This window comes from Lepidochelys kempii, chromosome 5, assembly GCF_965140285.1.
Source record: "Lepidochelys kempii isolate rLepKem1 chromosome 5, rLepKem1.hap1, whole genome shotgun sequence".
NCBI lineage: Eukaryota > Metazoa > Chordata > Testudines > Cheloniidae > Lepidochelys > Lepidochelys kempii.
The window spans coordinates 1,413,251-1,426,192 of NC_136384.1; positions in this window are offsets into that span (position 1 = coordinate 1,413,251).

A 12,942-nucleotide genomic window follows, 5' to 3' on the forward strand; every position below is an offset into this window, starting at 1 on the left:
TTTTTTTGCCTCTGTCTTCACGAACAAGGTCAGCTCCCAAACTACTGCACTGGGCAGCACAGCATGGGGAGGAGGTGACCAGCCCTCTGTGGAGAAAGAAGTGGTTCGGGACTATTTAGAAAAGCTGGACATGCACAAGTCCATGGGGCCGGATGCGTTGCATCCGAGGGTGCTCAAGTTGTTGGTGGATGTGATTGCAGAGCCATTGGCCATTATCTTTGAAAACTCATGGTGATCAGGGGAGGTCCCGGAAGACTGGAAAAAGGATAATGTAGTGCCCATCTTTAAAAAAGGGAAGAAGAAAGATCCTGACTACAGGCCAGTCAGCCTCACCTCAGCCCCTGGAAAAATCATGGAGCAGGTCCTCAAGGAATCAATTCTGAAGCACTTAGAGGAGAGGAAAGTGATCAGGAACAGTCAGCATGGATTCACCAAGGGCAAGTCATGCCTGACTAATCTAATTGCCTTCTATGATGAGATAACTGGTTCTGTGGATGAGGGGAAAGCAGTGGACGTGTTGTTCCTTGACTTTAACAAAGCTTTGGACACGGTCTCCCACAGTATTCTTGTCAGCAAGTTAAAGAAGTATGGGCTGGATGAATGCACTATAAGGTGGGTAGAAAGTTGGCTAGATTGTCGGGCTCAACGGGTAGTGATCAATGGCTCCATGTCTAGTTGGCAGTCGGTATCAAGTGGAGTGCCCCAAGGGTCGGTCCTGGGGCCGGTTTTGTTCAATATCTTCATAAATGATCTGGAGGATGGTGTGGATTGCACCCTCAGCAAGTTTGCAGATGACACTAAACTGGGAGGAGTGGTAGATACGCTGGAGGGGAGGGATAGGTCACAGCGGGACCTAGACAAATTGGAGGATTGGGCCAAAAGAAATCTGATGAGGTTCAACAAGGACAAGTGCAGAGTCCTGCACTTAGGACGGAAGAATCCAATGCCCCGCTACAGACTAGGGACCGAATGGGTCGGCAGCAGTTCTGCAGAAAAGGACCTAGGGGTTACAGTGGACGAGAAGCTGGATATGAGTCAGCAGTGTGCCCTTGTTGCCAAGAAGCCAATGGCATTTTGGGATGTATAAGTAGGGGCATTGCCAGCAGATCGAGGGACATGATCGTTCCCCTCTATTCGACACTGGTGAGACCTCATCTGGAGTACTGTGTCCAGCTTTGGGCCCCACACTACAAGAAGGATGTGGAAAAATTGGAAAGAGTCCAGCTGAGGGCAAGAAAAATGATTAGGGGACTGGAACACATGAGTTATGAAGAGAGGCTGAGGGAACTGGGGATGTTTAGTCTACGGAAGAGAAGAATGAGGGGGGATTTGATAGCTGCTTTCAACTCCCTGAAAGGGGGTTCCAAAGAGGATGGATGTAGACTGTTCTCAGTGGTAGCAGATGACAGAACAAGGAGTAATGGTCTCAAGTTGCAGTGGGGGAGATTTAGGTTGGATATTAGGAAAAACTTTTTCACTAGGAGTGTGGTGAAACACTGGAATGCGTTACCTAGGGAGGTGGTGGAATCTCCTTCCTTAGAAGTTTTTAAGGTCAGGCTTGACAAAGCCCTGGCTGCGATGATTTAATTGGGGATCGGTCCTGCTTTGAGCAGGGGGTTGGACTAGATGACCTCCTGAGGTCCCTTCCAACCCCGATATTCTATGATTCTATGCTTCTATGAATAAACCTCTGTTTTACTGGCTGGCTGAGAGTCACGTCTGAGTGCGGAGTTGGGGGGCAGGACCCTCTGGCTTCCCCAGGAGCCCCGCCTGGGTGGACTCGCTGTGGGAAGCGCACGGAGGGGCAGAGGATGCTGAATGCTCCAAGGTCAGATCCAGGAAGGTGGAAGCCGTGTGAGCTTCTTGCCCTGGAGACAGTCTGGTCAGAGAGAGGAGGCTCCCCCAGAGTCCTGCCTGGCTTTGTAGGGAGCAGTTGCAGAGCATGGCCCGGGGACCCCGTGACGGTGATCTACTTCTCTGGGGGAGTGTCCTTGTTTGGTGAAGGCAGTTTTGATCATGTGAAAGTGTATATCCTGGACTTTCTTCTTGGACCATATGCTGTGGTATGAGTGCCTGGCTGTAGATAACAGATTTTTTGGTGTGTTTGGGGGTCTGGGGGTTTCTTGTACATAGTTGTCCGTAGAGTTCCATTGTTGAAGCTGATCATGGTGTCCAAGACATTGATGCTAGTGTGGGAGTGTCCAAAAGAGAGTTCACCTGATGGGTGTTGGTTGTTGATGTGGTGGTGGAAATCTATGAGGGAGTTTAAGCTATCTGTCCAGAGGACGGATATATCATTGATTTCTCTCAGGTATATCATTGGTTTCATGGTGCATTTGTCCAGAAATTCTTCTTCCTGTTGGGGAGCCATCCTAGTACCCCTGGATGCTCCCGTGGTTTGGTCACAGTGTTTGCTGTTTAATGTAAAGTGGTTATGAGCTGGGATGAAATGGATGAGTTTGGTGATGTGTCTGGAGTGACGTGTGAGGGTTCTCCAGTGTCTGGTAAATATTTGAGGCAGGCAGCTATGCCGCCATTATGAAGGATGTTGGTGTATAGGGAGCTGACATCCATGGTGGCGAGGGTGTTGTTCTGAGGGAAGTTGTTCATGGTGTTTATAGAGGAAGTCAGTTCTGTCTTTGTGTGGCAAGTGGTTTGAGGTTGGTTTCTATGAGTCCCAATACTCCGTCAGTCAGATTCCTGGGGCCAGATACGATGGGTCTGCCTGGGTTCCCCTGTGCGTATCTTGGGAAGCATGTCGAAGGTCTCTGGTGTGTGTTCCTGGGGGATGAGCTTGTAGAGTTTCTCTTGCAGTTGTTTGGGGAAGGAGTTAGTGATAGCCTTAAGTTCCTGGGTAAATTGTGGTGTGGGGTCTTCTCTGAGTTTTTTATAGTAGATGGTGTTGGAGAGTTGTGGATTGGCCTTGTTAACAAAGTCATCTTGCTTGAGGGCTACTGTGGTGCCCCCTTTGTCTGCTGCTTTGATCACTATCTGGTCCTTAGATTTCAGGGACTGTATGGCTGTCCTCTCGGCGGGGGAGAGATTACGGAGGATGTGATGTTTGTTAAGGATTTTGCAGTCAAGGTGATGATCAAAAGTATAATTTTGTGCACTCTGTGGTCTCCAGTCAGAGGGTTCTTTTTTCTTACGATTGCCAGCAGGGGTGTGGTAGTTGTGGGTGGTGTCACCATTGTTGTGAAAGGATTCTTTGCGGCTGAGACACAGAGGAAGAATTCTTCTAGTTCCCCACATTTTAGTATGGCATCAGGTTCTGTGATGGCGCAGAAGGTCAGTCCCTGGGAGAGTACAAATAATTCAGCTCCCATGAGGGGTAATCTTGATAAACTGATGATGTTCGGGCGTCATGTAGTGTCCGTGTGGCGCCATGGTTTCTCCCAGAGGTGATGTTCTGTGGGTTGTGGAGTAGTTGTCGTGGGTTCCACTTTTTTTATTGTTGTTGTATGGCTGTCATCATTTTTTTTTTCTTTTTTTTTTTTTTGATAGTTCTTTGGGATTTCTTGTATGATTTCCAGGTAACTTTCCTGGTTTTTTTCCTCCAGTGTGTGGAAGCATGAGATAATTTCTTGTTTGAGGTGGTCCCTTTGGGAGGGTGTGAGGTGCAGTGAGTGGTTCCTCAGTTTCTCTGAAGTCCGTCTGCCAAGCTGTTCGGCATATCTGGAGTTGTAGGTAGTGGTCAGAGAGTTACAGATGGTGAAACCTCTGAGCAGGATGTTTTGTTTCTTGCATTTGCTCAGGAAGTAGATGTCGCTGTTAAGTTTTGCTTCCTTTTACATCGCCAAACTTCTCCATTTCATCCTCACCAATAACAATCTGACATTCAGCACTGGATTTATGGCTTATTATAACAATCTGTAACCCCTAGCCCCCTCTTTTTGTCCTATGATTGCAGAGGTGTTAATGGGCCACTACCTCGAATGGTCCCTTACCACACGTGCTAACTACTTATGCTAAACAATCTGCTCCACCTTCCATTTAGCTGTGAGGCTGGAAACACTTTTTTCTAGACCTGAAGAAGAGCGCTGTGTGGCTTGAAAGCCTGTCTCTCTTACCAACAGCAGCTGGTCCAATAATAGGTGTCAACGTGTAATCATAGAATCATGGAAGATTAGGGTTGGAAGAGACCTCAGGAGGTCATCTCGTCCAACGCCCTGCTCAAAGCAGGACCAATCCCCAACTAAATCATCCCAGCCAGGGTTTTGTCAAGCCAGGCCTTAAAAACCTCCAGCGATGGAGATTCCACCACCTCCCTAGGTAATGCATTCCACTGTTTCACCACCCTCCTAGTGAAATAGTGTTTCCTAATATCCAACCTAGACCTTCCCCACTGCAACTTGAGACCATTGCTCCTTGTTCTGTCATCTGCCACCACTGAGAACAGCCGAGCTCCATCCTCTTTGGAACCCCCTTCAGGTAGTTGAAGTCTGCTATGGAGGAGATGGTATGATGGGATAACATGGTTTTGGTAATTAAATATTAGAATCATAGAATCATAGAATCATAGAATATCAGGGTTGGAAGGGACCCCAGAAGGTCATCTAGTCCAACCCCCTGCTCAAAGCAGGACCAATTCCCAGTTAAATCATCCCAGCCAGGGCTTTGTCAAGCCTGACCTTAAAAACCTCTAAGGAAGGAGATTCTACCACCTCCCTAGGTAACGCATTCCAGTGTTTCACCACCCTCTTAGTGAAAAAGTTTTTCCTAATATCCAATCTAAACCTCCCCCACTGCAACTTGAGACCATTACTCCTCGTTCTGTCATCTGCTACCATTGAGAACAGTCTAGAGCCATCCTCTTTGGAACCCCCTTTCAGGTAGTTGAAAGCAGCTATCAAATCCCCCCTCATTCTTCTCTTCTGCAGGCTAAACAATCCCAGCTCCCTCAGCCTCTCCTCATAACTCATGTGTTCCAGTCCCCTAATCATTTTTGTTGCCCTTCGCTGGACTCTCTCCAATTTATCCACATCCTTCTTGAAGTGTGGGGCCCAAAACTGGACACAGTGCTCCAGATGAGGCCTCACCAATGTCGAATAGAGGGGGACGATCACGTCCCTCGATCTGCTCGCTATGCCCCTACTTATACATCCCAAAATGCCATTGGCCTTCTTGGCAACAAGGGCACACTGCTGACTCATATCCAGCTTCTCGTCCACTGTCACCCCTAGGTCCTTTTCTGCAGAACTGCTGCCTAGCCATTCGGTCCCTAGTCTGTAGCTGTGCATTGGGTTCTTCCGTCCTAAGTGCAGGACCCTGCACTTATCCTTATTGAACCTCATCAGATTCCTTTTGGCCCAATCTTCCAATTGGTCTAGGTCCTTCTGTATCCTATCCCTCCCCTCCAGCGTATCTACCACTCCTCCCAGTTTAGTATCATCCGCAAATTTGCTGAGAGTGCAATCCACACCATCCTCCAGATCATTTATGAAGATATTGAACAAAACCAGCCCCAGGACCGACCCTTGGGGCACTCCACTGGATACCGGCTGCCAACTAGACATGGAGCCATTGATCACTACCCGTTGAGCCCGACAATTTAGCCAGCTTTCTACCCACCTTATAGTGCATTCATCCAGCCCATACTTCCTTAACTTGCTGACAAGAATACTATGGGAGACCGTGTCAAAAGCTTTGCTAAAGTCAAGAAACAATACATCCACTGCTTTCCCTTCATCCACAGAACCAGTAATCTCATCATAAAAGGCGATTAGATTAGTCAGGCATGACCTTCCCTTGGTGAATCCATGCTGGCTGTTCCTGATCACTTTCCTCTCATGCAAGTGCTTCAGGATTGATTCTTTGAGGACCTGCTCCATGATTTTTCCAGGGACTGAGGTGAGGCTGACTGGCCTGTAGTTCCCAGGATCTTCCTTCTTCCCTTTTTTAAAGATTGGCACTACATTAGCCTTTTTCCAGTCATCCGGGACTTCCCCGGTTCGCCACGAGTTTTCAAAGATAATGGCCAATGGCTCTGCAATCACAGCCACCAATTCCTTCAGCACTCTCGGATGCAACTCGTCCGGCCCCATGGACTTGTGCACGTCCAGCTTTTCTAAATAGTCCCTAACCGCCTCTATCTCCACAGAGGGCTGGCCATCTCTTCCGCATTTTGTGATGCCCAGCGCAGCAGTCTGGGAGCTGACCTATTCATGGTAAATAGGCCCAATGGCCTGTGATGGGATATTAGATGGAGTGGGATCTGAGTTACCCAGGAAAGAATTTTCTGTAGTATTTGGCTGATGAATCTTGCCCATATGCTCAGGGTTTAGCTGATTGCCATATTTGGGGTCGGGAAGGAATTTTCCTTCAGGGCAGATTGGAAGAGGCCCTGGAGGTTTTTCTCCTTCCTCTGTAGCATGGGGCACGGGTCACTTGCTGGAGGATTCTCTTCTCCTTGAAGTCTTTAAACTACGATTTGAGGACTTCAATAGCACAGATATAGGTGTGAGATTTTTTGCAGGAGTGGTGGGTGAAATTCTGTGGCCTGCGTTGTGCAGGAGGTGAGACTAGATGATCATAATGGTCCCTCCTGACCTAAATAAATATCTATGAATCAAATCCCCCCTCATTCTTCTCTTCTGCAGACTAAATAACCCCAGTTCCCTCAGCCTCTCCTCGAAAGTCATGTGCTCCAGCCCCCTAATCATTTTCATTGCCCTCCGCTGGATTCTCTCCAATTTGTCCACATCCCTTCTGTAGTGGGGGCCCCAAAACTGGACACAATACTCCACATGTGCCTCACCAGTCTCGAATAGAGGGGAATAATCACTTCCCTCGATCTGCTGGCAATGCTCCTACTAATACAGCCCAATATCCCATTAGCCTTCCTGGCAACAAGGGCACACTGCTGACTCATATCCAGCTTCTTGTCCACTGTCACCCCTAGGTCCTTTTCTACAGAACTGCTGCTTAGCCAGTCAGTCCCCAGCCTGTAGCAGTGCATGGGATTCTTCCATCCTAAGTGCAGGACTCTGCACTTGTCCTTGTGGAACCTCATCAGATTTCTTTTGGCCCAATCCTCCAATTTGTCTAGGACACTCTAGACCCTATCCCTACCCTCCAGCATATCTACCTCTCCCCCCAGCTTAGTGTCATCTGCAAACTTGCTGAGGGTGCAATCCATCCCATCATCCAGATCATTAATAAAGACGTTGAACAAAACCGGCCCCAGGACCAACCCCTGGAGCACTCCACTTGATACCAGCTGCCAACTAGATATCGAGCCATTGATCACTACCCATTGAGCCTGACAATCAAGCCAGCTTTCTTTCCACCTTACAGTCCATTCATCCAATCCATACTTTTTTAACTTGCTGGCAAGAATACTGTGGGAGACCCTACCAAAAGCTTTGCTAAAGTCAAGATATATCACGTCCACCACTTTCCCCATATCCACAGAGCTGGTTATCTCGTCATAGAAGGCAATTAGATTAGTAAGGCATGACTTGCCCTTGGTGAATCCATGCTGACTGTTCCTGATCACCTTCCTCTCCTCCAAGTGCTTCAAAATGGATTCTTTGAGGACCTGCTCCATGATTTTGCTGTGGACTGAGGTTAGGCTGACCGGTCTGTTGTTCCCTGGGTTCTCTTTCTTCCCTCTTTGAAATACGGGCACTATATTTGCCTTTTTCCAATTGTCCGGGACCTCTCCCAATCACCACGAATTTTCAAAGATAATAACCAATGGCCCTGCAATCACATCAGCCAACTCCCTCAGCCCCCTCGGATGCATTAGATCTGGACCCATGGACTTGTGCATGTCCAGCTTTTCTAAATAGTCCTTAACCTGTTCTTTCACCACTGAGGGCTGCTCACCTCCTCCCCATGCTGTGCTGCCCAGTGCAGCAGTCTGGGAGCTGACCTAGCCCTGGTCTACACTAGGACTTTAGGTCGAATTTAGCAGCATTAAATCGATGTAAACCTGCACCCGTCCACATGATGAAGCCCTTTTTTTCGACTTAAAGGGATCTTAAAATCGATTTCCTTACTCCACCCCTGACAAGTGGATTAGCGCTTAAATTGGCCTTACTGGGTCGAATTTGGGGTACTGTGGTCACAATTCGATGGTATTGGCCTCCGGGAGCTATCCCAGAGTGCTCCACTGTGACTGCTCTGGACAGCACTCTCAACTCAAATGCACTGGCCAGGTAGACAGGAAAAGAACCGCAAACTTTTGAATCTCATTTCCTGTTTGGCCAGCGTGGCAAGCTGCAGGTGACCATGCAGAGCTCATCAGCAGAGGTGACCATGATGGAGTCCCAGAATCGCAAAAGAGCTCCAGCATGGACCGAACAGGAGGTACGGGATCTGATCACTGTTTGGGGAGAGGAATCCATGCTATCAGAACTCCGTACCCGTTTTCGAAATGTCAAAACATTTGTCAAAATCTCCCAGCGCATGAAGGACAGAGGCCATAACAGGGACCCAAAGCAGTGCCGCGTGAAACTTAAGGAGCTGAGGCAAGGCTACCAGAAAACCAGAGAGGCGAATGGTCGCTCTGGGTCAGAGCCCCAAACATGCCGCTTCTATGATAAGCTGCACGCCGTTTTAGGGGTTTCAGCCGCCACTACCCCAGCCGTGTTGTTTGACTCCTTCAATGGAGATGGAGGCAACACAGAAGCAGGTGTTGGGGACGAAGAAGATGATGATGATGATGATGATGAGGTTGTAGATAGCTCACAGCAAGCAAGCGGAGAAACTGGTTTTCCCGACAGCCAGGAACTGTTTCTCACCCTAGACCTGGAGCCAGTACCCCCCGAACCCACCCTCCTGGACCCAGCAGGCGGTGAGTGTACCTTTTAAAATACTATACATGGTTTAAAAGCAAGCATGTGAAAGGATTCATTTGCCCTGGCATTCGCGGCTCTCCTGGATGTCCTCCCAAAGCCTTTGCAAAAGGTTTCTGGGGAGGGCAGCCTTATTGCGTCCTCCATGGTAGGACACTTTACCACTCCAGGCCAGTAGCACGTACTCGGGAATCATTGTAGAACAAAGCATTGCAGTGTATGTTTGCTGGCGTTCAAACAACATCCGTTCTTTATCTCTCTGTGTTATCCTCAGGAGAGTGAGATATCATTCATGGTCACCTGGTTGAAATAGGGTGCTTTTCTTCAGGGGACACTCAGAGGTGCCCATTCCTGCTGGGCTGTTTGCCTGTGGCTGAACAGAAATGTTCCCCGCTGTTAGCCACGGGGAGGGGGGAGAGTTGAGGGGGTAGCCACGCGGTGGGGGGGGAGGCAAAATGCGACCTTGTAACGAAAGCACATATGCTATGTATGTAATGTTAACAGCAAGGTTTACTGTGAAAGAGTGTACCCATTGTTCTATAAAATGTGTCTTTTTAAATACCGCTGTCCTTTTTTTTTTCTCCACCAGCTGCATGTGTTTCAATGATCAGAGGATCTTCTCCTTCCCAGAGGCTAGTGAAGATTAGAAAGAAAAAAAAAACGCACTCGTGATGAAATGTTCTCTGAGCTCATGCTGTCCTCCCCCACTGACAGAGCACAGACGAATGCGTGGAGGCAAATAATGTCAGAGTGCAGGAAAGCACAAAATGACCAGGAGGAGAGGTGGCGGGCTGAAGAGAGTAAGTGGCGGGCTGAAGACAGGGCTGAAGCTCAAATGTGGCGGCAGTGTGATGAGAGGAGGCAGGATTCAATGCTTAGGCTGCTGGAGGATCAAACCAATATGCTCCAGCGTATGGTTGAGCTGCAGCAAAGGCAGCTGGAGCACAGACCACCACTACAACCCCTGTGTGACCAACCACCCTCCTCCCCAAGTTCCATAGCCTCCTCACCCAGACGCCCAAGAACGTGGTGGGCGGGCCTCCGGCCAACCAGCCACTCCACCACAGAGGATTGCCCAAAAAACAGAAGGCTGGCATTCAATAAATTTTAAAGTTGTAAACTTTTAAAGTGCTGTGTGGCATTTTCCTTCCCTCCTCCACCACCCCTCCTGGGCTACCTTGGTAGTCATCCCCCTATTTGTGGATGAATGAATAAAGAATGCATGAATGTGAAGCAAGAATGACTTTATTACCTCTGCAAGCGGTGATCGAAGGGGGGAGGGGAGGGAGGTTGGCTTACAGGAAAGTAGAGTAAACCAAGGGGTGGGGGGTTTCATCAAGGAGAAACAAACAGAACTTTCACACCGTAGCCTGGCCAGTCATGAAACTGGTTTTCAAAGCTTCTCTGATGCGCACCACGCCCTCCTGTGCTCTTCTAACCGCCCTGGTGTCTTGCTGCGTGTAACCAGCAGCCAGGCGATTTGCCTCAACCTCCCACCCCACCATAAATGTCTCCCCCTTACTCTCACAGATATTGTGGAGTACACAGCAAGCAGTAATAACAGTGGTAATATTGGTTTCGCTGAGGTCTAACCGAGTCAGTAAACTGCGCCAGCGCGCCTTTAAACGTCCAAATGCACATTCTACCACCATTCTGCACTTGCTCAGCCTGTAGTTGAACAGCTCCTGACCACTGTCCAGGCTGCCTGTGTACGGCTTCATGAGCCATGGCATTAAGGGGTAGGCTGGGTCCCCAAGGATACATACAGGCATTTCAACATCCACAACAGTTATTTTCTGGTCTGGGAAGAAAGTCCCTTCCTGCAGCTTTTGAAACAGACCAGAGTTCCTGAAGATGCGAGTGTCATGCACCTTTCCCGGCCATCCCACGTTGATGTTGGTGAAACGTCCCTTGTGATCCACCAGAGCTTGCAGCACTATCGAAAAGTACCCCTTGCGGTTTATGTACTCGCCGGCTTGGTGCTCTGGTGCCAAGATAGGGATATGGGTTCCGTCTATGGCCCCACCACAGTTAGGGAATCCCATTGCAGCAAAGCCATCCACTATGACCTGCACATTTCCCAGGGTCACGACCCTTGATATCAGCAGATCTTTGATTGCGTGAGCTACTTGCATCACAGCAGCCCCCACAGTAGATTTGCCCACTCCAAATTGATTCCCAACTGACCGGTAGCTGTCTGGCGTTGCAAGCTTCCACAGGGCTATCACCACTCGCTTCTCAACTGTGAGGGCTGCTCTCATCTTGGTATTCATGCGCTTCAGGGCAGGGGAAAGCAAGTCACAAAGTTCCATGAAAGTGCCCTTACGCATGCGAAAGTTTCGCAGCCACTGGGAATTGTCCCAGACCTGCAACACTATGTGGTCCCACCAGTCTGTGCTTGTTTCCCGAGCCCAGAATCGGCGTTCCACAGCATGAACCTGCCCCATTAGCACCATGATGCATGCATTGGCAGGGCCCATGCTGTGTCCATGTCCTGATCACTCACGGGACCGTGCTGACGTCGCCTCCTCGCCCGGTATCGCTTTGCCAGGTTCTGGTGCTGCATATACTGCTGGATAATGCGTGTGGTGTTGAATGTGCTCCTAATTGCCAAAGTGAGCTGAGCAGCCTCCGTGCTTGCCTTGGTATGGCGTCTGCACAGAAAAAAGGCGCGGAACGATTGTCTGCCGTTGCTCTGACGGAGGGAGGGGCGACTGATGACATGGCTTACAGGGCTGGCTTACAGGGAATTAAAATCAACAAAGGGGGTGGCTTTATATCAAGGAGTATTTCAGGCAGGACTTCATGGAGGGTTCCAATAAGAAATGGTGCACCTAAGTAATTGTTCTTATTGGAACAAGCAGGTTGGTCTGGCCTCTGATTGATACATGGCTAGATTTACTTTGCTGCACCTTCTCTGTGAGTGACTGCAGTGTGACCTAGAGGAATGAGTCCTCTAGATGGGGGGGAAGCAAATGAGTACAAAACAAATCTGGCCTATTTCTTGTTTTGATCCTCCATCTATCTTTTACATCTTTGGCTGGCAGCAGACGGTGCAGAAGGACTGCTAGCCATCCACATCTCTTGCCTGCCAGGCAGAAGATGGTACAATAGGACTGCTAGCAATCATATCACCTGCCTGCTCACCATAAGACGGTTCAATAGGACTGACTGCAGGACTAAAGAGAATGACCTGGTCAAGTCACTCCAAATTTAGTCCCTGCGCCCATGTCTGCCCAGGCGCTCGTGGCCGACGTGGCCAGGAGCACCTCGGACATGACGATGACGGCTACCAGTCCTACTGTACCGTCTGCTGCCATAAGGCAAGGGGTTGCTGCTGCTGTGTAGCAATGCAGTACCACGTCTGCCAGCACCCAGGAGACATACGGTGACGGTTAGCTGAGCGGGCTCCATGCTTGCCGTGGTATGGCATCTGCATGGATAACTCAAGAAAAAAGGCGCAAAACGCAAAGGCGCAAAAAGGCTGCTGCTTTCACGGAGGGAGGGAGGGAACGGGGGCCTTACAATATGTACCCAGAACCACCCGCGACAATGTTTTAGCCCCATCAGGCATTGGGATCTCAACCAGAATTCCAATGGGCAGTGGAGGCTGCGGGAACTGTGGGATAGCTACCCACAGTGCAACACTCCGGAAGTCGACGCTTGCCTCGGTACGGTGGAAGCACTCCGCCGAGTTAACGCACTTAGAGCATTTTCTGTGGGGACACACACACACTAGAATATATAAAAACGATTTCTAAAAAAACGACTTCTATAAATTCGACCTAATTTCGTAGTGTAAACATATCCCTAGTCTGTGAAGACAGAGGCAAGAAAAGCATTGAGTACATTAGCTTTTTCCACATCATCTGTCACTAGGTTGCCTCCCCCATTCAGTAAGGGGCCAACACTTTCCTTGACTTTCTTCTTGTTGCTAACATACCTGAAGAAACCTTTTTTGTTCCCTTTCACATCCCTTTCTAGCTGCAACTCCAATTGTGCCTTGGTGTTCCTGATTACATCCCTGCATGCTCGAGCAATATTTTGATACTCCTCCCAAGTCATCTGACCAAGTTTCCATTTCTTGTAAGCTTCCTTTTTGAGTTTAAGCTCACCAAAGATTTCACTGTTAAGCCAAGCT